The sequence below is a fragment of the Protopterus annectens genome, chromosome 2.part2 (genome assembly GCF_019279795.1).
Source record: "Protopterus annectens isolate FY-2018-M chromosome 2.part2, PAN1.0, whole genome shotgun sequence".
In the NCBI taxonomy this organism is placed as follows: Eukaryota; Metazoa; Chordata; order Ceratodontiformes; family Protopteridae; genus Protopterus; species Protopterus annectens.
In genome coordinates, this window is record NC_056730.1 from 1085859318 (window position 1) to 1085884885 (window position 25568).

Genomic DNA, 25568 nt, shown 5'->3' on the forward strand with positions numbered 1-25568 from the left:
CCCTATGGCCCATTTGACCCTGATGGGAAGCCATGCTGGAACATCCATTCCCTGGTAGCAAGCTAGTCCCTTGCAATTACCTACACCAAGGCTACCTTCAGACTTGTTGTGGGTACCTGGATGGACAAGGAGGTGTGCATGCTGCCACATATACCTCCTATTCCTTGACTCAGCAAGGAAGCCCTTGGTCAATGCAGCATGAAACAGCACAACCACTCTAGGAGAGAATACATCCAGTTGCTGCTAGGAGTTGCTAATGTCACAGGCCTGGCAGCCTTCTCTCCCACAAGGAGAAGCACGCTGGTGTTGTCTGTTCAGTCTCATCCTTTCCCACTAGTCCCTCAGACACCCATGCTGCTATTCATCCATGGGTAACCATTTGAAATGCCGGGACCTGCTACAGCAAGTCGTGAAACATGGAGACTGAATGGCCAAAAATGTCCTTGCATATAGTAAGTCTGAGATTGCCATTTTTCAGAATATTCTCTTTTTTCTGAAGTATGCTGATCTCTCTGTTGTTATATATAAGTTCAGGAGGTGTAGGGATGTGCCTCATACATTGGTGGGGGGGGGGGTACAGAGAGGTTTATCCTGACCCACAAAAAAGAAGTTTAAAGTAGGGGAGCAATGTTCGAGATTCACTCTTCTCCTGCATTTTCAATCTTTTTTTTTTTGGTCTGTTGGCATTACTGGTGCTGGCATTTCAAATGGAAGTATCGAGCATGGATTGCCTGGATGTTGTCAAGGCTTCATCCATATATGTCATTGGGTTGCAGTAAGCTGACCTTCCATCTTTATTGTTTTAAAACATTTCTATTCATTGTCAACTTTATGGTCGCAAAGCTTATTTTTCTCCTAGCAGTTCTGTTACACTGTCATCTATGAGGGTTATACACATAGTTTGCTTATGGCAATATAACTTTTGATAAAGCAAAACTGTGCAGAGTAAAAGGAAAATGGAAGATAATGAGCACTGAGACCTAGATTCTAGGCAGCCAGATACTGAACTAGTGTCTTTCATTAAAGAACAGTACTTTCATATTCAAAGTAACACAATCATGATGCATTGCAAGCTGTGCCTGGGACACAAACATATCAAGCTATACAGTTTATAGAAGAATAGAGATAAAATGGGATGAGGTTAGTAAAACAAATAAGGAAATGGAGAATAGAGTGGATTACATTGGATAAATAAATGGTGAGTACTGTTGGTCACACTGGTTACTGTAAATGGCAATACATTTTCACAGGGGTCACAAATAGATTCCATTCTCATAAGTGGAGAAGAGATAAGAAATGATAAAAGATGTCACTAGAATGACAGAGTGAGCCATGTGACATCTTGATTAGCTTGATTGCATACACACTTCATTTAAGTTTAGAATCTGTCTTGAAACGTTATGTGAAGGCATGAAACAGCTGATATTTGAACCTGTTCAATAAAAACAATTTTGAAAATAGCATTCTGACTATTGAGAGAGGGAGTGAGAGAGAGAGAGAGAGAGACAGAGAGAGGGTGGATTGTAGAATGTGAAGCTGTTAGCCGTTTGAGCACATATCTTTTGATGAGTCATTATAAATGCCACCCTATCAGTGTGGTTTGTGTTCGCAATAATAAATGACTGGGTTTGAGTATCAGATGATTCATCCATGGATGGTGTGGAGTATGAGGGTGGAACCCTGTTAATCAAGAAGAGATAGAAAACGATTATGTACGAAAGAACAATACAAGAAAGGATAATAAAGATAAATAAATGGGCATGGGTTTGAAGGCAGATAAGCATGGTGAAAAAACTGGGCCGATAAATGAATATTTCTGTTTTAAATATTTTGCTCACCATGCATGAAATAAGAGATTGACAAATTCAAACTAGTAGTAGGTATCAAGGTTAATCCCAGATATTTTATTTTATGGAAAAAAGATTAAACCTTGAAAAAAAAGCGGTATTGAATGTTGTCTAATAGCATTCAACCTTGAATTTTAAACTAGCTATGCACAGATCCAATGCTAAAGCTATTTTTAACCAAAAGAATGAGAGGAATGTAATACTCCTAATGAGTGAAACATGAAAGATGTGATCCATATATGAAGAAATGAAAGCAAAGCATTGGCTGCACATTCCTTCCCTGCTAGTCTATGCTCAGTCTTATGGTTAGCGATTAACCACTTTATATTTTTACTTTATGTCTATTAAACTTCAGATTTGTACATTTGGAAACTGAGCTTGAATTTTAACTTGGATGTCCGTTATTAAGACACTACATCTTAAGTTTCCAGAATAATTTCATGTTAGCAGAGATAGATATTTGTTTAGCAACATAAGAACACAGGAACACAGGGACAACACTAGGCAAGTAACCATGGTGACCATAATATGCACAGCTATATACCACTTTACATGTGTACAATAAAAACTTCTTGCTACACTTTTCAAGCACTTAACAGAGCTCATCTACCAAATCAAGCTGGGCCATACATGATATACCCGGTGTCTGCCCATCCAGTTACCAAGACTAGCCTTAAAGGCAACCAAAGTAGTATCCTGTTTGAACTAGTGGTACCCTGTTCCATAGGTTGGGAATGCATTGAGTAAGGAAACTGACCCAACAGTGAGTCTTGCTTATTAGTATAGATTTATGTCCCAAGTGCAGTCCACTGATTTTGCAAACAAACTGGATGTCAAATAGGACTGAATCTTTCATTGCTCAAAAAGTGAGTTTATTCCTATGATGCTTGTATTTTGCTTTTTTAACTGGCAACTTCCAATGTTGTATGATAGATAGTGTTATAGTGTCTACAGTCATTATCTTACTAAGGATGCCATGGGCTATTTACACAAAAATGCTTCTGAATGAATTTAAGGACATTGGAACTGAGTATACCATTTCAGCCTTTAGAATTTTAGTCTTTAGAACCATTTTTACCTCTTGAGTAGTCTATATATCTGCCTTGTTTATTTGGTGATCTTCCATGTCTAGAGTACTTAACAGCACTATTTAAACATATGAGTTTCCTTGTAGAACAACTCATGCTGACTATAGCTTTTCTTGGAGAAACTACTTAAGAAGTTTCTTTCTGCAGTTCTAGGTTATCACACTTATCACCTTCTCTGTTTTACTGTGACAGTACTGGTTGTAACAATTTTTGTTTGCTTCTCGCCTCTGCAACTTTGACTTTGACACATTTATTGTTTACAGATCTGTGTGATTTCTTCTGTACAGCCATTAATCTTGTCCACAAACAGCAATGGATCTTGATTTGAATGCTTCAGTAACAATTTGCTTCAGTCTGCACATTTTCCTATAGTTTTTGTACTTGTAGCATGAGTGCACACATGTGTGTGCCTTCTGTGGAAGGTTGGGTGCCGGGCTGGCAACTCGACACCGTAAAACTCCACTGTCAATCATGAGCGGACAGTGATCTGCTGTGGTGACCGCTAACTGGGAAAAGCCGAAAGAAGAAGAAGAAGAAGAAGTCCATCTAAAAACTACAAATATTGTTTTCTCTTGCACTTTCTTATAATAGTAGCAGTTCTATCTCTATTGGTTTCTCATTACCATTTCACTTAATTTGAACCGATTTCTTTGTTTTGGTAACGTAGGTGAATTAGGTAGTCTTGTACTTATCTTTCTGCACATTAACAACTCAGATGATGAGACTGAATCCCCGCAATGGAGTATGCCTATATTCCAAAAGTGCATGGTGGCATGGAATTTTTCACTATTTGGAGAGTTCTTTCCACTTGTTCATTTGAATGTAGATAGAATTGACTGAAACTTATATGTATGAATTCAGACTAGTGTGCAAATTTCTGAAACGCCAAAGTGACAGTTAGATATGTCAACATGAGTTATCCCTTCTTTCAGGATGTAGACCATTATGGGGTCTATATCATATGAGTGAATCACACAAATTGCGAACACATAATATCGAATGTACCGTACCTCGAGCTCCCCACACCCCCCGCTAAATTTATATTCCAACTCCGAGATCACACTACAGTGAGGAAAGGGCAAATATCCCATTCTTCACTGTACTGCGATCTCAGAAAAAGCCCTTCGAGGTCCGGTACGTTCGATATTATGACCATTCGCAATTTGTGCGATTCGCTCATATGATATAGACCCACATTATGCATTAACTATATTTGCTCTTATTGTGTTTGCCATTTTGATTATTTCAGGGAGCTTGGAATAATAATCCCCACATATGACATGCATGACTTCTTTGAAATTAACTAAATTAGTGCCCAGTCAAGTCTATGGGTTTTGTATTACCGGTTATGTTAGGATCTCTTGTTTTGGTTTGCTGATCTGGCATAATCAGCAGAGCACTCAACTCTGTATGACATATTCTCTCTGACTCCACATTTTTGAGCAGTATATTACATCTCGGGTCTATGACAGAAGATCAAGTTTTCAGAAACTCAAAATTCATACAGTCGAGACCATATGATTGAGTTTCCAAAAACCCGAACATCAAAAACACACACACACACACACACACACACACACACACACACACACACACACACACACACACACACACACACACACACACACACACACACACATCTACCTTTTTTTTATGTTTTTCCCCTGCAAATTATATATACTAACTCCAAGATTGCACTACACTGAAGAAAAGGGTAAATTTCCTGATCTGCACTGTACTGTGATCTCCATTTAAAAGCTTCAGTTTTCAAAAACGTGATCATATGGTCTCGGCCATATGAGTTCTGAGTTTCTGAAAACTCAATCAACTGATAGGGATCCTGTATCTCTTACTCTTTCCTATTACTTTGCAATGCTTAGATGTGAGTCATGGATGTTTTATCAAGCATTTTTCCCCTCAGTGGAACAGGAACTATTATTTGCCTACTTTGAACATTAAGTGCTTGCACAACTTTTTTTTCTACAAAGAAATAAGACAATGGTTGCCATCATGGACAGAGAAGTATGCATCCCTAAATCTAGTATTGGTATGAGAAACTACAGGTGTCCCTGTGGTCATGATGTGTTCTGAGCCATTCTGGGATCCAAACAAATGAGTGAGAAATGGTTAAAGTCATAGTTTGTAGTTAATATTTAGTTGAAATTAAGACAGGTTTGATTGAATTCAAGCAATTACAAACTGATTATGAGTAAGAAATAGTGGTGAGTTCTATCATGTACTCATGCTGCAAATATGACAGTCCCGTTGTGAATTTTGTCTAGTCTTGTCAGTGAAGAAGCAGAAACTGCAGTTTCATGAATATGTGTAGAAAAGAAAAAGGGTGGAAGGAGATACATTGAAAAAGTAGAGTTGAGAACTGGGGATAAGAAAGACTTCTCAGATTTATGCTTTTATTGCATTCAAACCTTAAAGACAGGAGCATTGATCTGCATTATTTTTGTCTTTTTTACCAGTCCTTCACTGACCATTAGCATTGCTTCCTGGTCACCAAAAAAATGTTAGGATGTGGTGGATCAGGGAGAGTGTTATGGTGTAGTCTGATGGAATTAGGCTTTAACCACCTTTGTGCTAGTTCCAGGCTTGCTCAGACAGTCCAAGCTGTGAAGCAAACATCCCCACCTCCATGGAAACATACCTGCCTTAAACCTCACTCTCACAATGTAGAGCAATGGAGATTATAGAAGGCCATGCCATGCCTCTGTAGATGACATGACACCGTCTCTGTGATCCTACCCCCTTTGGCTGGCATGCACTCTGCTGTGTTCTTTGGTCACTAGCAGCCTGAAGGCTAAACTGTCCCCAACAGTTACTCCCTCTCCCTTCCCTGAGAGACAGATAGGGAGGCTGGCACAGCCACTTCAGCCCTCTCCCTCCCCACTCAGATTCTCAAGTGCTGGGGCTAATAATCAAGACTCAGTCACCGTGGTCATAGTCAGGGTTCTTTTCCTCTCCTTTCTGCCACACAGCTGACTGATTTATGTACCTTAAAAAATAAAATTCAATTTTCATGATATAAAATCCAGGCGTTATTCCTGTCATTTTAAAATGCAATTTCCTGTCACTGCTATGAGTACATAGTAATTTTTATTGCACATATCATATATGAAATTATTTTTAACTGTGTCTGTAGCATACAAAATTAAACCTGATTCTAAGTGTAGAATGCTCAATAAATAAACTGACTGTATTATAAGTAATAAGTATAAGAGAAACTAGACATTATGCTGAATGAGTGCTTTGGCCTTAAGTGTCAAATCCACAAAAATCCGACTTTTCCAAAACCACTTTGTGAATTTCCAGTTTTGTTCTGGAAAAAAAATGGAAAATCAGTGCCTATGCTAATAGGGTAGAATGCATAACTTTTATCATGTTTTTTATTGCTCTTAGGCCATATCATTCCATCAACAGGCTCTGCAGGATTTGATTATATGCATATTACAGGTGTCACTATTTGTGACACCATATGAAAAACATTATTAGACAAGAGTCCGCTGCATATATATAGGTACATGCCTTTGCTTTCACAAGTGAAATGAGATATTCAAACAACTAAGCATATATCTTTGAAACCCCTCCAGCCGAACAAAATGGGAAGAGTTTACCTGCCTATGGGTCTCATGACAAGAAGCAGTATGCAGGACTCTTCCTGCTTGGAATTAGGATAGCAAACTTATTAACTCACCTGAATATATTTTTTGTCCATTGTACTAGCTTAAGACAATATCATTCATGAAATTGTCAACAGTTGCTTAAAAGAACAAACCATAATTATAAATTATATTATATTTAGTAGCCCACAGTGGAACTGGGAGATGAGATTGGAGTATAAGGAGTTGTTCTGGCAATTAAAACTGAATGCTACCACCCCTCTGGGTCTAAATGAGCACACTTCTATCAACTTGGTTTTAAAATGGCAGGCTGCTAATTTATAAGAGGTCAGACTGTGTTGTTAATAAGGTTCAAAATGGTGTATTTGTTTATTTTTACATTTTAAGAACATGAAGTGTACATTTTTTGTTGTGGTTAATAGCTTGATTTGTACTCAGGTGCCTTGTTGGAGGTTACTGGCATTTGACTTGTGCCAAGTATGTTTCTGGATCACAGGAGAGCAAAGAAGGAACTTGAGTACGTTCACCACACAGGGGAGTTAAGTTGGCATTGATAGTTATAGAACTTAAATATCCCATATGAAGGCGGAATTCACTAAATTTATTGCATTTTGCTCAAAGGTCTGCATACCAAGTATGATTAAAATTGTAGAGCAACTATGCCAAAGTACTTGTGTGGTCACTAGTAATTTTAACTTTTCCAGTGGTGCATGTGCTGGTGGTATTTCAAGTAATAAAGTGGACCAGTTAAGTAGTGTTAGCATTGCTGCCTCACAGCAATAGGCTCTCCGGTTCGATCCTCGGCTGGGGTGCCTTCTGTGCGAAGTCTGCATGTCTTCCCTGTGGTCGTGTGAGTTTCCTCCGGGTGCTTCGGTTTCCTCCCACATCCCAAAAACATGTTGTAGGTGGAATGGACACTCTAAAATTGGCTCTAGGCATGAGTGTGTGCATGTGTGTGCCTTCTGTGGAAGGTTGGGTACCAGGCTGGCAACTCAACACCGTAAAAACTCCACTGGCAATCATGAGCGGACAGGTGATCTGCTGTAGCGACCCCTAACTAGGAAAAAGCCGAAAGAAGAAGAAGAAGTTAAACAAGGACTATTCTTTTGTCAATATCATCTCGAGATCTGGAGTTTTCTTGTACTCTAAGATGTCAGGACTTGAAAAAAGTTATTTAAATTATGAGGACTACAATTGGGTGATGCTTATCTCAATGAGTGTTTACACTTGTGCGACAATGTTTAAGATGTTACAAATTTTCTAATTGGTTTGCTGAGAATTCTGTTTTTCACCAAGAATTGATTGAGATGTTTGACTGGCATGGTTTTGAATTAATGCTTGCACTAATTCAATAAAGTAAGACTAGTACTAATCAGTTTATTGCCAAGGTTAATCTTCTTAATGGAAAAATTAAGACAGCTTTATTATTTCTTACTTGTATTGTTTCATACAGCAATGTTTACTATTTTCTACTTGTATGGTTTCATGTGACAATATTTTTGTGAAAGTTGATAACTATTGTGACAATATAAAGGTGAAGAAAAGTAAAATCTTTTTAGGGATACTAATCAATATAAAACTAAAAGGGCGTACCCCTTAGGAAAGAAACCTAACAATAAGGCAAATAATATCTGGCCACCCCAGATGGGTTAGATAAAAAGGAGGGTGACATAGGCTCAGAAGGTGATAAAGAGAACAATGAGAATAATGATTGAATAATCTTGAATATGAAGAGAATTTTTACAGGCCTTTAAAATACCCTTAGCTACACAGGACAGAAAGGAGAATGAACCTTCCAGTAGGTTTAACAACCAGCAGGGATGGAGCAGGTATAAGAGACAGAGAGGTCAGGGGGAGAGGAAGGAGCTAGAGCATTTAGTAATTTTTGAGTCACCAGTTGATCGTAAAAGTTTAATTTCAGAATATGAAGGGTTAATGATTACTCACCATGGTTTCCACATTTTTATTTATAGCCACCTGACTATCACCCTAAATCACTTTCAAATATTTGAAAAGGGTTTTACTTTATTCCCAGAAAATGTTTGATGTGGTGGATGCAATTTTAGAGCTAAAATTGTTCACCAGAAAATTGAATTTGGCAATACATTTTTTCCAGGGAGGAAAAGGCACCTGAGAGGGGCATCATTCATAAGAAGAGTACCTTTAATCCAGTCCTACGTCCTTTAGTCCAAGCTTTTGAAAAGGCATGTATCACTGACATTTATAAGTTGGACAGGAGTAGATCCTGGAATCAAAATCTTTTCAAGGAAGATTAAGCCCTTTTACAACCATTAATGAGTGATAGATCCTTCCACATTATGAAGCAGGAAGAGGGTGAGGTGTTGCTATATTTAATTTTATTGATTATTCTAGTGTGATATTTAAAATACTTCATGATGAAGACACATATTCTAAAGATTCTATAAATGAATTTAACATTGCAATGTGGAATATAGATTTACTTTTGGAGGATAATTTGTTACAATCAGGATTTCTTGACCTTCATATGATTTCTTTTTTTCAGAAATGAGCCCCACCCCCTAATACTGACCATGTTTGCGATTCCCAAAATTCACAAAAATATTTTCAAAACCCCATTTAGACCCACTGTAGCTGCTCAAAGCTTGAAAACATATCTCTTGGCTGTGTATATTGTTAGAATATTGAAACCTTTAACTGGGACAGTTCAACAAATATTTAAAGATTCTTGGGATTTCCTTGGGAGATTAGAGAATGCATTATGGCACATGAACATTTGGTTTTGGACAGTTGATGTGGTGGATTTATTCACCTGTATACCCAAACAGCAAGGTATTCAGTTGGTTTTATGAAGCCCTCCTCTCTTGCAATTTCCTCCCTAGTAACATAATTAATCTGGTAATGGAGTTGATGCATATCATAAATGAGAATAATTTTATATTTTTTGAAGTGAAAATTTATCGTCAAGAGAAAGGGGTGGCAATGGGAGCAGCATGTGCCCTTGTATTTGTGAACCCTGTAATGTCAAATTGGGAAAGAAAGTATGCATTTCTGTCTTGTTGTTTCAAGAACTGTAATTTATAATTAAGATTTTGGATGATGTTTTTATCCTGTGGAATGGATTGCAGGAAATCATACCTGAATTTATAGATTATTTGATAGAAACAACCAACTTTCTTATGTTTACATACAAGTTTGATACTAATGAGGTTAATTATTTGGATACAACTATAAAAAAGATAGATGATGGTTTTACATCTAATATAGATATATATATATATATATATATATATATATATATATATGAAACTGACTTTTAGCAATGCTTGTTTATATTACAAGTTTTCATTCTATGTCTTTCAAGTAAGGCCTTATTAATAGACAATTCATTAGGCTGGCATGCAAATGAGGTTTATTACAAAGAAAAAGAGAAATTAAGAAGTATGTTTTATGACAGAGGGTATCCTAAAAAATTGATTGAGGCAGTTAGTAAGGAAATACAAAGGTGAGAGATATCAGTTTCAAACCTCTGCTAGGGACTGGATTGATTGCAAATAATTTAGACATCTCGGCTGTTAATATGAGGGGGATATAAATTTTGAAAAAACCTTTGTTTTGCAATTTAATAAAGTTTCATTCTGTATAAATGGCATCATTATAAGTAGCTGGAACATTTTTAGGGTTAACAGCTCTGTTCACAAAAGTGTGGGCAAACATACAATGTTTGTTTGTAAAACTCTGAACAAGTTGAAAGCTTTATTGGAAAAAAGACAAGTATGTGACAACATGAGAACAAATGTCAAATGTACCCATAAATGTGGGCAATGCAATCTGTGTGCTAGTATTTTGGTAGGAGTTTGTTACCTTGGAAATATTTTTAGTTTCACCTTGAGGTTTCAAACAGGGCATTATGGAAATATAGGTTTGGTATATATATTGCAATCTGTTCCACATGTTCTAGTTTGTACATCGGTAAAACAGAAAGAACTTTGAGAAAGTGTATCTATGAACATGGTCATGATGTGAAAAGAAAGAATCCCGATAATGTTGTGTTCAAACATATTGAGAAATGTATGAATTTTATTAATTTTTTTTTTTTGGCATTTTAGAAATTGTAGTTGCGGATCTGAGAGGTGTCACTTGGGAGATGAGATTGGAGTATAGGGAGTTATTTTGAAAACTAAAACTGAATGCTACCACCCTTCAGGTCTAAATGAATACACTTCTACCAGCTCTGTTTTAAAATTATGTGCTGCAAAATTATAAGAGGGTAGATTGTGATGTTAAAAAGTTTCAAAATTATGTATTTGTTTATTTTTACATTTTTAGGAATATAATTTATATTTCTTATTGGCTATCTGGTGAATGGTATTTAAATGTAAAAATGTGGTGAAGTCACTTGTTTGATTATTTCTGATGAAGTCTGTTTCTTTATTGCTAAGGATCAAAATATTTAACTGTTGTATTTTATATATATGTATATATATATATATATATATATATATATATATATATATATATATATATATATATATATATATATAAAGCAAAACAAACTTTGTTGTCATTCAACCATACCTGAGTTACAGCTCATGCACAAAAAACATAACAGCAGAACACAACTACTTACAACAATAAACAGCAATAACACAACAGTGAAAGAGCCAACCAAAGATCAGAAGCTATAAAACATGCACGATACATCTCCCGCCATCTCTATGCATCAATATTATATAATCAGTCCTTTCATTTGACCATCCACTTCTTACCACTGACAGTCCAACCGCCACTACCTGCAGTCCTGACCATCCTTAGCATCATCCAGTCCAATGTTCTTCCTTCTGACACTCTTACAACCACAGTCTTTCAACCACCTCTACCTGCAGGCCTGAATGGCCACACTATCACCAGCAAACAACAAGTCCTTCCTTTCTCCCGACACCACCAACTCTCACAGGTCACCATCTAGAGCATCTCCTTCTACTTTTCCATCCTTTAACAAAACCAAAATGAAATTCCATTTTTCACACTCCACATCAGCTTGGATCACCATTACAGGCCCAACTGCCATTGCTCCAATGCTGTTTCCAGAAAAACAGGCAACAACAGGCAATAATTTACATTTAGACACCACCAACATTTCCACAGCAACATCCGCTCACTTGACAACAAAAGCAGACTCACCATGTAAAAAAAAATTCACACAGCACAACATAAAAACAAAAAGTACATATCAGGAGGTTGAGATGCCGCTGCCATACAAAGCGCCACCATCTTCCTCACATATATTTTATATATATATATATATATATATATATATATATATATATATATATATATATATATATATCTAATAAAAATAAACTAAAAGTGACATTCTGAATTGAATTTCATTGTTAAGGATTCAGTGTGTATACATTTTCCATTGTGGTTAATAGTAAGCATCACTCCAGAGGGCACAAAGACCATGCCTCCAAATGTCATTAACTAGTAGTATAGCTTGAGAACAGATACTTTCAACTGCTTTTACATGGTGTCCCACAGAAACCTATGTATTTTAAGTAACTTAAATACAAAAATAAATCACTTAATAGTGCTAAATAATGTAAACAGGTTTTATTCTGCAAGAGTTTGCTTACAGCTGTCAGAAAACAGTAATACTGCAGTAGAGTTTACAAATAAAAATGCAGTATTGTGCTACTGGGACACAAGAGCAGATCAAGACTGTGACAGTTAATCTTTTTGAAAAATTGCAGAACTATACCGATGCTTAGAGGTGTGCTGCCTTCATAAGAGACTGCCAAACTTAGAAGATGGTTCAACAAATCAATAAAGAGGGTGCTTTAATACAGAATTTCTGACTACCATCTAAATATTATGGAAACGATACCTGGCTATAAAAGGAAGTGATGTATGAAAACATGTGATTAGCCTGGCTATAAAAGGAAGTGATGTATGAAAACATGTGATTAGCCTGGCTATAAAAGGAAGTGATGTATGAAAAGTTCCTGTTTTAATCTGAAGAATTCAAGTTTAACAACAGATGAAAGCGCTAATTAAACTTTGTTCCCAGTTTCACCGGCCAGTGTTTGTTTTCTTTACATTACTGATATTATGGAAACGATGGTACAGACATACAGGTGTCCTAAAGGTAGCCATTGTCACCATTACTGAGTACACATCAAAGACTACTTCAGTGTGTGCTTCAACTGTTACACATTTTTGTTTACTTATTTGTTAGTCACTAGGTACAGCTGCCTCTTTTCAGGGACAACATGGAAACACATGACGACTAAGAAAATTAGGCAAAGTACTATATGATAAATATGTAAATAGTAGCTTATCACCTTAATCATTTATGCTAAACTTCAAAAACTGCAAATCACAGTTGGGGAAAATGTACTTCATATACACTTCCTTGGCTTGCAAATGGTGGTCTGTAACGTGTCATGGGAAAGCCCCATTCAGGTCATTCTAGAAATTCACATTTATTCATTCTCAGGAAGGAAAAGTCTAGATACAAGAATGCAGCTAATTCAGTGGTAATTTTTCATGCCTGCACCATATGTGTCCATTAGTTCTAGAAATAAAATCTTTATTTTTCATTCCTTCATTAACTGTGCCCATGACTTTGGTCCTAGAAATAAAATTCATACTTTTAAGTTTAAGAAATTCTGGTTTGTGTTCTCTTCAGAGAAATTCCTGTTGTCGTTGTTCCTTCCAAGTATTCTCACACACATTGAAAGACTACAGTTAATTATGTGCAAGTTCTTTTTTGCTTTTCCAAGATTACAACTGTTTAAAAAACATAATCTTATTATGTACTGACAGACGGTGAAAACATCTGCAATAGTTTAAGACGTCTCTTCAAATACTGACTTCTCTTTCTCTCTCTCTCTCTCTCTCTCTCTCTCTCTCTCTCTCTCTCTCTCTCTCTCTCTCTGTCTCTCTCTCTCTCTCTTGCCAGTAGTTCATCAGCACTAAAAAACTAATAATTAAAAATGCAGGCAAGAGGTTATGTTATGCCAGTCTACAATACAGTACACTATTAAATTTACTTAAATTATTTTTGTTCTGTAATTTGATTGTTTTTTAACACAAATAACAGTAAACACATTAACTCTAATATCTCAGAAATGCAGTTTGCAAAACGTCATACAATAAACCTCCTGCATGTTAATTGCCTTTCTTAATAATCTTCACTAAAGACACTTTAGTAGCTGTTTATCTACTCAAACAATGGGCCTGTCTGACACTCAGAATATAACTTTCTGATGAGGAAACTCCCTTGAAACTATTCTAACTTTATTTCCTTCCCATTTGCGGATATGCTGTCCCTTTTCTAATGACCTTTTCCAGTCAGCCAACATTACCTGGACCTGCCATTTCCTAACTTTCTAACATTCCTCTTAAACTTTTACAAACCATGTCTTACACTGTCCTGTAAATGATACCTTCTACCCACTGACCTATCAGTTCCTTGTTATCCATAGCTTAATCTCACCTCTCACTAACTACATCCCTACTGTTTTGTCCCTGCTCTGTCTTGCCCTGTCTTTTGACATCATGACTATAGCTGACCATATAAACATTATACTTCTGCTCTATGCACCTCTCATCATGTTTTCACCACATTGAGCCATACTTCCTGTACCATCTGACTCACACTGCATATGAAATTGGCCTGACATAGGTGTCATATACTTCCAACAAACCTCATTACCACCTTCCTCTCCAGTTCATTCTCACTGATGTTGTGTACCATCCATGCACAGTTTGCTTTTATGCAGGTCCAGCCATCCTTTCCACTCTATATACCTCCAACAACACCCAATCATCCACAACCCAATTTTTCCTCATTGTCTTGAACCCCCACTCCCTCACCTGTTCTGTATTTCTATATTTCCTACCTACCCCACATTTACCTACACTAACCTTTTGAGACAGCATTTTTGCTAAATACCTTTTATGCCATGTTCTTTATTTTTTCTAGGCATTTTATTGTGTACCTCCTCCTAAACCTCTCATAAGTCCACCGGTCCCCTTCCAGCACTATGAATTACACCTGTCCTCCCTGGACATCATGAGCTCCCCTGCATTACCTCCCTGTACCTACTCCGCTACTCCTAGTGCTACAGCCCAGGCACTATCTCTTCAACAACTGCCTCACATCAACACTCTCTCCATTCAGTGGACCCCTGCTCCTAGCCAACAGTCCTCATGGATACGGCTTTCAAACTGTCTGCTGTTGTACTATCAACACTCCCCATATAAGATCTTTCCTTGCTCTACACCCCCCTCCTCCAGTCACCACCCTTAACTACCTAAATTAACGACCATTACTTTTCTTCCAGAATCAGGCATCAGCCACTCTTTTTCCCTTTCTGTCTACTTACTGTTAACCTTTTATTCTTTATTTTAGCATTCCTCCCTTATCATACAGACTTGTTACTCTCATTCCCTTACCCTATCTTTATGTGGTAACAGAATGTCTTTCCATAAATACATACGCATTTTACAACTGTTTAAGTATAGTTTCTTTGCACATACACAGTATGGGTTTCAACCACACTATATTATAGACACAGCTATCCATAGTCTCACTGATGCAGTATTTACAAACCTGGACAAAGAACACAAAGAACTGTCAACTGGTGCATTTTTTGCAGATTTTCATACTGTATTTGAAACAGCTGACCAGAGTTTATTGTTAAAAAGGCTGTAGAGACATAGCTTTGGTGAACAGCCTTGCTTATGGATTAGCAGTTATCTGAATATTTGTACTTTCAGTATAAAGAAGATGAACATCTACTCTGAACAGTGAAAAATAATAGCTGGGGTTCCACGTTGTTCTGATCTTGGACATAGCCACTTTTCCCTGTTTATTAATGAACTCCTCAAAGTATCCATTAGCTGGATTAACCACCCAAGGCCTCATATGATTGCTATAGGAAAAAATAGGAATCCATTAATCATTTTTCATTGTCAAAGTTGGAAGCCATCCTGAAGAAAATTATGAAGGGTAAGGAAGAGATGATGGATTTGAATGCACTCTGGAAATCAATCAGCCCCTAGGTTTCATTTGTATCTTTTTCATGCGAATTAAAAGGGCTGCATTTGATTCAGTGAACAGTTATTAACTTTGCATACTCAAAAAATCAGATGTCCACCAAGTAACATAATCTAATGAATTTATAGATAGCTTGAAAGGGTGACATATTTAGCCAATATAGTCCTGACAAAATGGGTACATGTAAATCAGGTTAACTTACACAGCTAGCTACCAGTCATATGACAACATTATCTCAACAATCTGTCGAAAGATTTTACTCTTCTAACATATTCTGGAAGAATCACACCAAGTTCTTGTAAGCAAGTAAAACAGCTTTATTTTACATGCATGGAGACCTGCTACATGATAGTAGTATGCCAGCAGTCTGGCTACTTGTACTTTAAGTTCTCCTTATATAGACCCTCCTGCACGTACATACACGTAGCACAGAGGACTTTCATTAAAATTGATAGTTTGATTACTTGTTTTTACCAGCCAGTACCACAGTTATTCTTGCACCATTAACTTTCTTATCAGCAGTTTAAGATTAACTTCTGCATTCCTCAGTGATCAACATTTTCCAGAACATTTCAGTTTGCACGCAGTGAACATTTTTCTGCTTAACCCTTTAAATACAGAATACAAAATATGTTGACTTCAGTATTTTTCCACATTTCCCCTTACAACATTTTGTATACTGTTTATTTTACACAATCCCAGATACGTTGTATACCTTCTCATAATCAGAGAAATATGCTTTTGTAGCATTGGCAGAGATAACCTTCGATATTATCATTTTGATACATGGTATGCAACAGCAGCCAAGCAGCAAAAATATGATTGCACCAACACATACAGCAATTAAAATGTTCATCAACACAGAACCCCAGTTTCCAAACAGATTTTGGAAAAAGTCAGTCAAGGGGTTTGGACCAGGTTTAGTCAGTTCAGAAACTTGTTGAATTATTTCAAGATGGCTCTGAATCGCGTGCTCGTTATCAGGAATGAACGAGCAGCACTCCTCGTGTATCAGAGAGCAAGTACCTCCTTTTGCCGCTAGGGTGAAATCGAGCGCCATACGGTTCTGCAACACTACTGTTCTCATCGCTGTTAATTCGTCCGTCACCAATTCTAGCGCTGAAAATGTCGCATTACTCAGATTCTCTAACAGTTTTGACAGTTTTCTCAGTTCCCAGATGGATTTTACTGTCCCATATGCTGGCAAAATACCAGCCCAAGCAATTACATCATCGCCTAGGTCCATATGTGAGAGTCCTTTGCTGCTGATGTGTGCCAAGTCATGGTGATAAATCCATGATGCATCAATGTTACCTACGGGATTAATAGGTTTATTAAGAGAACGTGCATTTCGTATTTTACCTTGAGGCAATGCATTTGCGTGTCTGATAGCTGGTATCAGATATCCCAAAAAACAACTTCCTGACCAGCCATATGGTAACCATTTATATGCTTTCCTACCACAAATAAAATAACAATCATTTGTTTTGATGGTAATATTGGTTGCAAATTCATAACTCCCATTTGGCTTTAGCCTTATACATACAGCATTTTTTCAACAAAACTAGTATCATTTATATTGATGTCTTTTTTTATAGCTCCAAACTTGGTCTCACACTGCCCTTCTAGGGTACAATTATGAACTATTGTCAAATTACATTGGCTCAGCCCCACCTTAACTTTCCCAATCTTTTGAAAACACACTGTTCCGTTTTGGCGCCCCAGAAGAGGCAGCGCCACCTTGTCTCTCAGTGGTACTTCTGTGGTTTCAAACAACAAACTATTCCAAGTATCATTTATTCCCAGAGGGGCTGTCCCTAACATTAAGCCACTATGTACAGTAGGTATTGCAGTACATACCCAACAATTTGAGACATTCATTGAGGATGCATATGCATATTTAATCGCTTGATATGTATTAAAGTTTGGATGCCAGCTGGTGTGTTTGTCTCTTTTTGAATGGCTAGCTTCATTAAAAGACAGAAATGTCCAAAACAGAAATATTACAATCACAATAGTTATAAACAATAAAACATTGCAATAGAACCATTTTCTCTTATTCTCATTATTGTCCTTCATGATTGCTGCTGTCTGTTTGTTCCTCAGGGGAACTCAAGTCTTTATTTAACTGAAAATGTCTTACGATTTTGCAGTGCGTTAGGTGGATCCATGAGGACCTTTCTTTAATCCAAACTGCTGTTGGAGTTGCGATTAGCACCTGGTAGGGGCCCTCCCATTTGGGGGATGCCCAATTCTTGCGTTTTATTATTTTGATCCAGACCCACTCGCCGGGTCTGATTTCCATGATCTTGTCGCCTCTTGAACCTGAAAACAATCATTTGTTAAACAGCTGTTAGTATTGGTCAGCATTTTCCTCATGTACTCAGCTATCTCCTCACCCCTCACGCCCGCAGGCAACAAGTTTTGCCACTGCGGGACGTAATAAGGTCTCCCATACAACAACTCAAATGGGGTGACTCCTTTTGAGGTGGGAGTTGTGCGCATGGAAAGGAGGGCTAGAGGTAGACAGGTAATCCAAGACTGATGTGTCTCGCCATGAGTTTTCTCAACTTGCCTTTTAGAATGCCATTATGGCGTTCCACCAACCCTGCTGACTGTGGGTGGTAGGCACAATGGTGTTTCAATTCAATTTGGAAAACTGTAGACAGTTTCTGTATGATCTGATTGACAAAATGCGTGCCGTTGTCAGAGTAGATGCGTGTAGGAAGTCCAAAGTGCGGACGATGTGATTGACCAAAATTTTAGCCACTGATTGAGCATCCGGATGTGTCACCAGAAAAGCCTCAACCCACTTAGTAAATGCATCTACTATTACTAACACAAACTTCTTTAGTTGTGCCGGGGTCAATTCGATGAAGTCCATACATATTGTATGAAAAGGATAGGGGGTATTGGAAATGATGCCGGAGCAACTCTGACCCCTCCCCCATGGTATTTAGCACATACTATGCAGGATAGACAAAAACGTTTTGCATATGCAGTGAAACCCTTGGTCCAAAAGGTAAGGTGGATAATTCTAACCATAGCTGCAGGGCCCAGATGGGAAGGGCTATGCACAACTAGTGCTGCATACCTAAAAAGATTAGTAGGCAAAACATATTTATTATCCGGTCCCACATAGATTCCTTTGTTCTGCCTAACACCATACCTAGTCCAGCGTTGTTTTTCCTGTACTGTGCTAAGTTCCTGCATGACTTGTAAGGTTTGCAAATCAAACTTATCTGTTGGTTGTAATTCTGTAGGTGTGGTTTCAAGTGAAAAGGTACTGGACATAGCTGCCTCTTTGGCTGCTTTGTCTGCTAGGGCATTACCAAGTGATACCGGGTCCTTAGCACGCGTATGAGCAGCGATTTACAGATGGCCAAACCCGTGGCCGTTGGACGGCTTGTAGTAATTCAAGGATTAGTTCTTTGTGCATGATGTCTTTCCCCGAGGTTGTAACCATCCCCCTATTTTTCCATTGCTGAGCAAACACATGTACCGTAGAGAAGGCATATTGACTATCCGTATAGATAGTGACATTCCTGTCTTCCGAAAGGAGACATGCCCTTGTCACAGCAATCAGTTCCGCTGCTTGAGCGGATAAGTTCCCGGGGAGTGGTCTTGCCTCTATTATCTGAGTTGTAGTAGTAACTGCATACCCTACCTGCATGGTGCCTGTTTCTGTTTTGCGTGCTGACCCATCTACAAACAGTGTCCAGTCTGCATGTAGTAAGGGTTGATCTTTAAGATCCGGTCTTGGTAGAACTTTAGAATGTATGAGATCTAAGCATACATGCGGGATACCGTCTTCAGCAACAGGTAGCAATGTCGCTGGATTTAAGGTTGTGCATCTCTCAATTGTCATGTGTGGCTGCGATAACAGCATAGTCATACAAGATAAATGTCTGCTAGGTGACAGAAATGTTAACTTGTCCTGCAGAAGGATGACTGCTACAGAGTGCGGGACTTTTAACGTAAGATCATGGAACAATACCAACGTGGCAGACGCTTGTACCGCCAAAGCGGCTGCAATTACTGCTTGCACACAGTGTGGTAATGCTCGTGCTACTGAGTCTAATTTGCTAGAGTAAAATGCCAATGGTCTTAACTTATCTCCATACATTTGCATTAAAACAGATGTCATAAATCCCTGCTTGCAATCTACAGTCTGTATAAAGGTCTTACTGTAATCTGGAAACCCCAATGTCGCTGACCCAGCTATCAGTTGCTTGATCCTAGTGAATGCCTGTACTGCCTTGTCTGTCCAGTGCAGCAAATCATTTGCCGCTATCGGTATTGCAAAAATTAAGTCTGATAGCGGGTGCACTTCTTTGGCGTAGTTGGGAATCCAACTACGACAGAAGTTCGTAATGCCTAAAAAGGACATCATTTATTTTTTTGTAGTTGGCATGGGGGCTTGTAAAATAGCATTCTTTCTGCTGTCATCTAATCGCCTGCCCTTCCTTCCCATAGATAGTATAACCCAGGTAACGTACTTCTAATTTACAAAATTGTAACTTAGACTTATTTACCTTATGTCCTTCGTGTGCCAGAAAGTGTAGTAGTCGAATAGTCTCGGACTTACAGAGTTCTTCCGTAGTCGCGGCCAGGAGGATATCATCCATGTACAGCAGTAGGTGGCACCCTTGGGCTGGTTGGAACTGAGCCAAATTGGTGGACATCTCTTGTGAGAAGATGGTCGGACTTTCGCAGTATCCCTGCGGTAACCTGGTATAGGTATAACGCTTGCCCATAAACGTAAATGCAAACCAAAATCTACTATCTTCCTGCAAGGGAATAGAGAAAAAGGCATTACTGATATCAATTACAGAAAAGTAGTTATCCGTTGGAAGGGTATCGTTCAGCAGAATAGACGGATCCGGGACTATGGGGGCCCGAGGTACCACCGTGGCATTTATTGCCTGTAAGTCTTGTACCATCCTCCATGTCCCATCCGTTTTTTTTTACTGGAAATAAGGGCGTATTACACGGTGAGTCTGTGCACAGAATTAATACTCCAGCTTTCAAAAGTGCTGTGATTACCGGTAAAATGCCCTCCTCTGCCTTTCTGCTCAAGGGATACTGCCGTTTATGAGGTCTAAATTCTGACTTGGGTGTAATCTTTACCTGTCCTGCCGTTCTAATCAGTCCGATATCATGCTGACCCTGTGACCATAATGAGTTTGGAATCGTCTGCAATTGAGATTCTTCCATGGGGGTAAGGAGACATAGTCATAATGTCCCAGGGGATTGTATCGGTTCGTCTTCCCAGAGGTGCACGGTTGGTCTGGCTTGTGTAACCCAGTTAAGTTTTTGAACCTGAACGCCCTTACCTGCCAACTGTTCTGGTGTCCATCCTACCCATTCAGTTATTTTCTTACCCACGAGGTACCATGACATTCCTTCACCCTCCGTGACTGAAATATGTGTGGTTAATTCATTCTTATACAGCAGCTGCATATCCCTTGTAAGGCTACATGTGACTGCAGAATTACCTAGTGTGTCCCAAAAAAGGCTATGCAATACTAGTTTGGTGACTTTAAAACTAAGAAATTTCTTTTCATATTCTAAATCAGGTCCGGCACATCTTCTGTAATACATTGTGCAATGTAATGGATCTGACACCTTCGGATTTGTTATGCCGTATTTGCTTAATGCCAAATTTGTAAGAGCCGGCACTACACTCTGGGGGCCTGTCTCTATCAAATCATTACTATACCAGTAATGTAGATCTCCCTGCCCCTCTAATAGCATTGCACTATTCGGTTCAATTCTCCTTGCCACCATCCCAGTGGAGGTTGGGACGGCTGCTATGCCGAACACTTGCATTAAATCTCTTCCTAGTAAATGTACTGGGCAGATTTTTGAAATTATTACTCGGAACCGTATGGTTTGGTTCGTCTCTGGGTCGGTAAACCACAGAGGTTTGGACAATGGCTCTTTGTAAATACGACCATTTGCTGCTTTTACAAGCACATATTCATCCGAGGTAACATCGGATGATATGGCAGTATTTCTGACTAACGTTCGTGAAGCCCCTGAGTCACAAAGAAATTCTATGTCTCGGCCCTCAACTTGCAATGTGATCACTGGTTGGGATTCCAATTGCATAGTTGATGCTAGTGCTGTTAGATTTACCATTTGATATTTCTCATTTTCTGCCATTTCCTGTCCCCACCCATCATCTTCACTTGTACCTACTTCCCCATTCTCACTTTCTTCTTCTTCCTCATACCCTCCATCTACGTCTTTTTGACCGTCATATAGTCATGCGGTACCACCGGAAGCAACCATCGGTTTCTCCGGTCCTCTGCCATCTCTGGCGAAATGTCCTTTCTTACCGCACTTAAAACACTCCCCCCTCTTTTGCCTACCCTCGAAATCCTCAGAATGACTTATGCCTCCCCGTCCTCGTCCTCTTCCCCTGCCACGCCCTCTTCCGCGATTTGCGGAACATTGAACTAACATTAAAGTTCCATCTTCACTAACTGTAAAAGTCTGGGCTTTTTTATCTTTTTTTTCCTTCAGGTATTTCTCAGCATGTCTAGCATAATCCATAAGGGGCTGTAGATGCGCTGTCTTGTGTGTGATCATATGTTTTTGTATAAAGTTACCAATGGCTGTCTTGCAGCCCTTTAGGAATGCATTTTTCAGTTGCTGTTCACAGGGCGAGTCATTTTCCTGATTTTCTGCCTTAATCAACCCACTATGAGCATCAAAACATTGTGTGAGATGATGTAGATAATTGTCTACGGTTTCGTCATCTGATTGAACGCATTGATTAATGCAAGTCCAATCTGCTTTGGGCTTCCAATGTTCTTCTATTTTATCTAGTAGAGTCTTTATTCTGGTTCTACACACTTCGGAGTTAAACGGCAAGGCTCCCCCTTCCTTTGGTAGCAGGGGGTCCCAAGTTCCGCAAATAAGGTGCCAATCAGGTCCTAGGATTTGCCTTATTACTTGTTCAAATTCTACAGCGTTTAATCTATAACTCATTCTCATGCCCCCTACGTCTGTACGGAATTTACGCATATCTACTTTTGGATGGGGAATCCCCTCTACCGCTTTTCGGATGTCATCACGGGTCCACGGTCGGTAGACCAATATGGTAGGACCCTCGCCTTCTGCGCCTGATTGAGGATTTGCCACTTCTATCAGTGGGTATTCCTCTCCTTCCTGATCTACCTTTTCCTTAATTTTCCAGTGCCCTTCTCTCCTAATACTTCTGCTGCGTAAGTCAAGAGTTTTGGCAGGCTCTCTCTGTAATATAATACTTGGCGTGGGGGGGGCCACCCACTGAAGCCTGGTATTGCGGTGGGTCCTGGTCGGGGGGCACCTCAATAACCTGTGCAGGGTCTGGATACTGGATGGGAGGGGCCGAGGGATTCTGGTGACTACGACTGACTATGGAAGTTTCATTATCTTCCTTTTGAACAAAGTACACATCTTTTTCACTTGAATTACCACACCCTTTTTTCAAATTTTGTTCCCTATGTCTTTTATTTGCTTCCTCCAGCCATTTCTGTGCCTGGGGAAACCCCACCTTCTTTTGATTCCTTGTCTTATTTCCTGCCTGTTTGCGCAGTAATCTTACTAGATTTTGACATTCTGACTTATTTAAACATCCACTAAACCCATGATCTTTTTTCCATTTATCTAAATACTTTACATTCTTTGGGTGTAAATCAAACATAAACTTTTCATCTTCAGTTTTGTCGTCGCCTTTGGCGCAACTGGTTCCTGTTCCCATTTCTCTTACGAGAAACTATTCCTGTTCCTGAGATCTCTTGTATATGGAATCTATTCACATATACTCCTTATACTTTGAGAAAATTAAATTTCTCCCTTGACTAGTCCCTTAAAATTTAGACAAAAAATTCCAATCAGAAACAACAAAAAAATAGCGTTTTTTTTGCTTACCTTTGTGATTCCTCCACCCTGTTTCGCTGCCACCTCACGGATTGAATCTGGAAAGAGTGACTGGCCTCTAATTTCAACCAGTTTCAGTTGGAGGTCTTTCATTCGAGGAGAGCCTGATCTCTCTCCACCTGCACAGGTTTTCAGCCTCTCTTTGTTCGATTCGCGCCGTGCAGGGGGCCGCCCTAACATTGGGCGCCAGTTATGTCGAAAGATTTTACTCTTCTAACATATTCTGGAAGAATCACACCAAGTTCTTGTAAGCAAGTAAAACAGCTTTATTTTACATGCATGGAGACCTGCTACATGATAGTAGTATGCCAGCAGTCTGGCTACTTGTACTTTAAGTTCTCCTTATATAGACCCTCCTGCACGTACATACACGTAGCACAGAGGACTTTCATTAAAATTGATAGTTTGATTACTTGTTTTTACCAGCCAGTACCACAGTTATTCTTGCACCATTAACTTTCTTATCAGCAGTTTAAGATTAACTTCTGCATTCCTCAGTGATCAACATTTTCCAGAACATTTCAGTTTGCACGCAGTGAACATTTTTCTGCTTAACCCTTTAAATACAGAATACAAAATATGTTGACTTCAGTATTTTTCCACACAATCAATAAAACATTTTTGAAGACACAAATGGCTCCTGAGATTTCTTCAGCTTCAATAGGTTAAGTTTAATAACTTCTGCATGCTTTATCAGACCACAAGAAATCAGGATTGAAGTTTCCCTCTGAATAACAGCATCACAGGACAAAGAAAGAAGCTGCTTTGAAAAAAAGAACCACCCCTGTTGTAACTAAACTCCATCCCTGGTCTCAAAAAGGACACAGATTTTCTTAGTTTATTGCTGTTATTCTTACCACCTAACCCTCTAGGAGGTGAGTGGGATCTACTGTTGGGAGCACCAGGAACTGGGAGACACACTTCAAGGTTCATATGTTCATAAGTTCAGAAGAGATTACTAGGCTAGTGTCTTAAAAACCCTTACAATCCTAGCCAATATAACTTGATTTTACCCAATATATGGCCCCTAGGGGCAAGAGGATGGCATGGATTTGTGTCTATGCATTAAGTATCTTACAGATTGCCATTGTCCATAAGTAGAACATAGGCACTACCCCAGGTGTGAATTTGTGATTCCCCATCCATTGACCAAAACTACATTTTAAAGGGGGCCAGGGAAGGGCTCTGCTTAATGTGAATAGGAAGCCTGTTCCAAACAAGGGCCAAACTCTGAGACACATATATGTCTCTCCAGCATGTTTTGTTTAAGTTGCTGACTAAGTTTAGATCCCTAGATCAGGTGACCCTTGTGCTGTTTGACTTGTGGATGTGTAGCAACTCCATCAGGGCTGGATCTGTGAGTGCCTTGTAGGTCAGGCATAAATAATCCCTTGATAGCTGGTAGAGACCGAGTAAAAGGATAATTCTTTTAGTATATCCTCAAAGGACATGTTGTTTACACCCTGTCTTTTCTTTGTGAGGAACCTCAGATGTCACTCCAGCTGCTGTAAGTGCCTAGTCAAGTACATACCAAATGGCACATTGTACTTGATTACTTGTCTAATGAGGGCTGAGCGCACAGTGTCTATAATTTCCTTGGACTTGGATGCCATACTATTGCTTATAAGTTGTGCCACATAGAAAGACTTCCTTACCATTTTGGCCACATGGCGGTCAAAGTTCAGGCTACTATGTATCTGTGTACCTAGATATCTGACCTCTGAGTCTACTCTTATGGGTTTACTGTTGATGTTGTTATTTGCAGGGGTATTTGACTTCCCAAAGGGTATGCTAATGAATTTTTTCACATTTAGTTTTAGGACATGGTTCTGGGATCAATCATCTGTCTGATCTAGACCCTCCTGAAGGATAGCTACATCACTGGGAGATTCACTGATTACCGTCAGCTTGCAGTTATCAGCAAACTTTGTCATCGAGAGGACTTCCACATTAGTCTTGTCTTCAGCTTAGTATAGTTCAAAAAGGAGTGGTTCCAGCAACGAGCCCTGTGACTCACAACTTG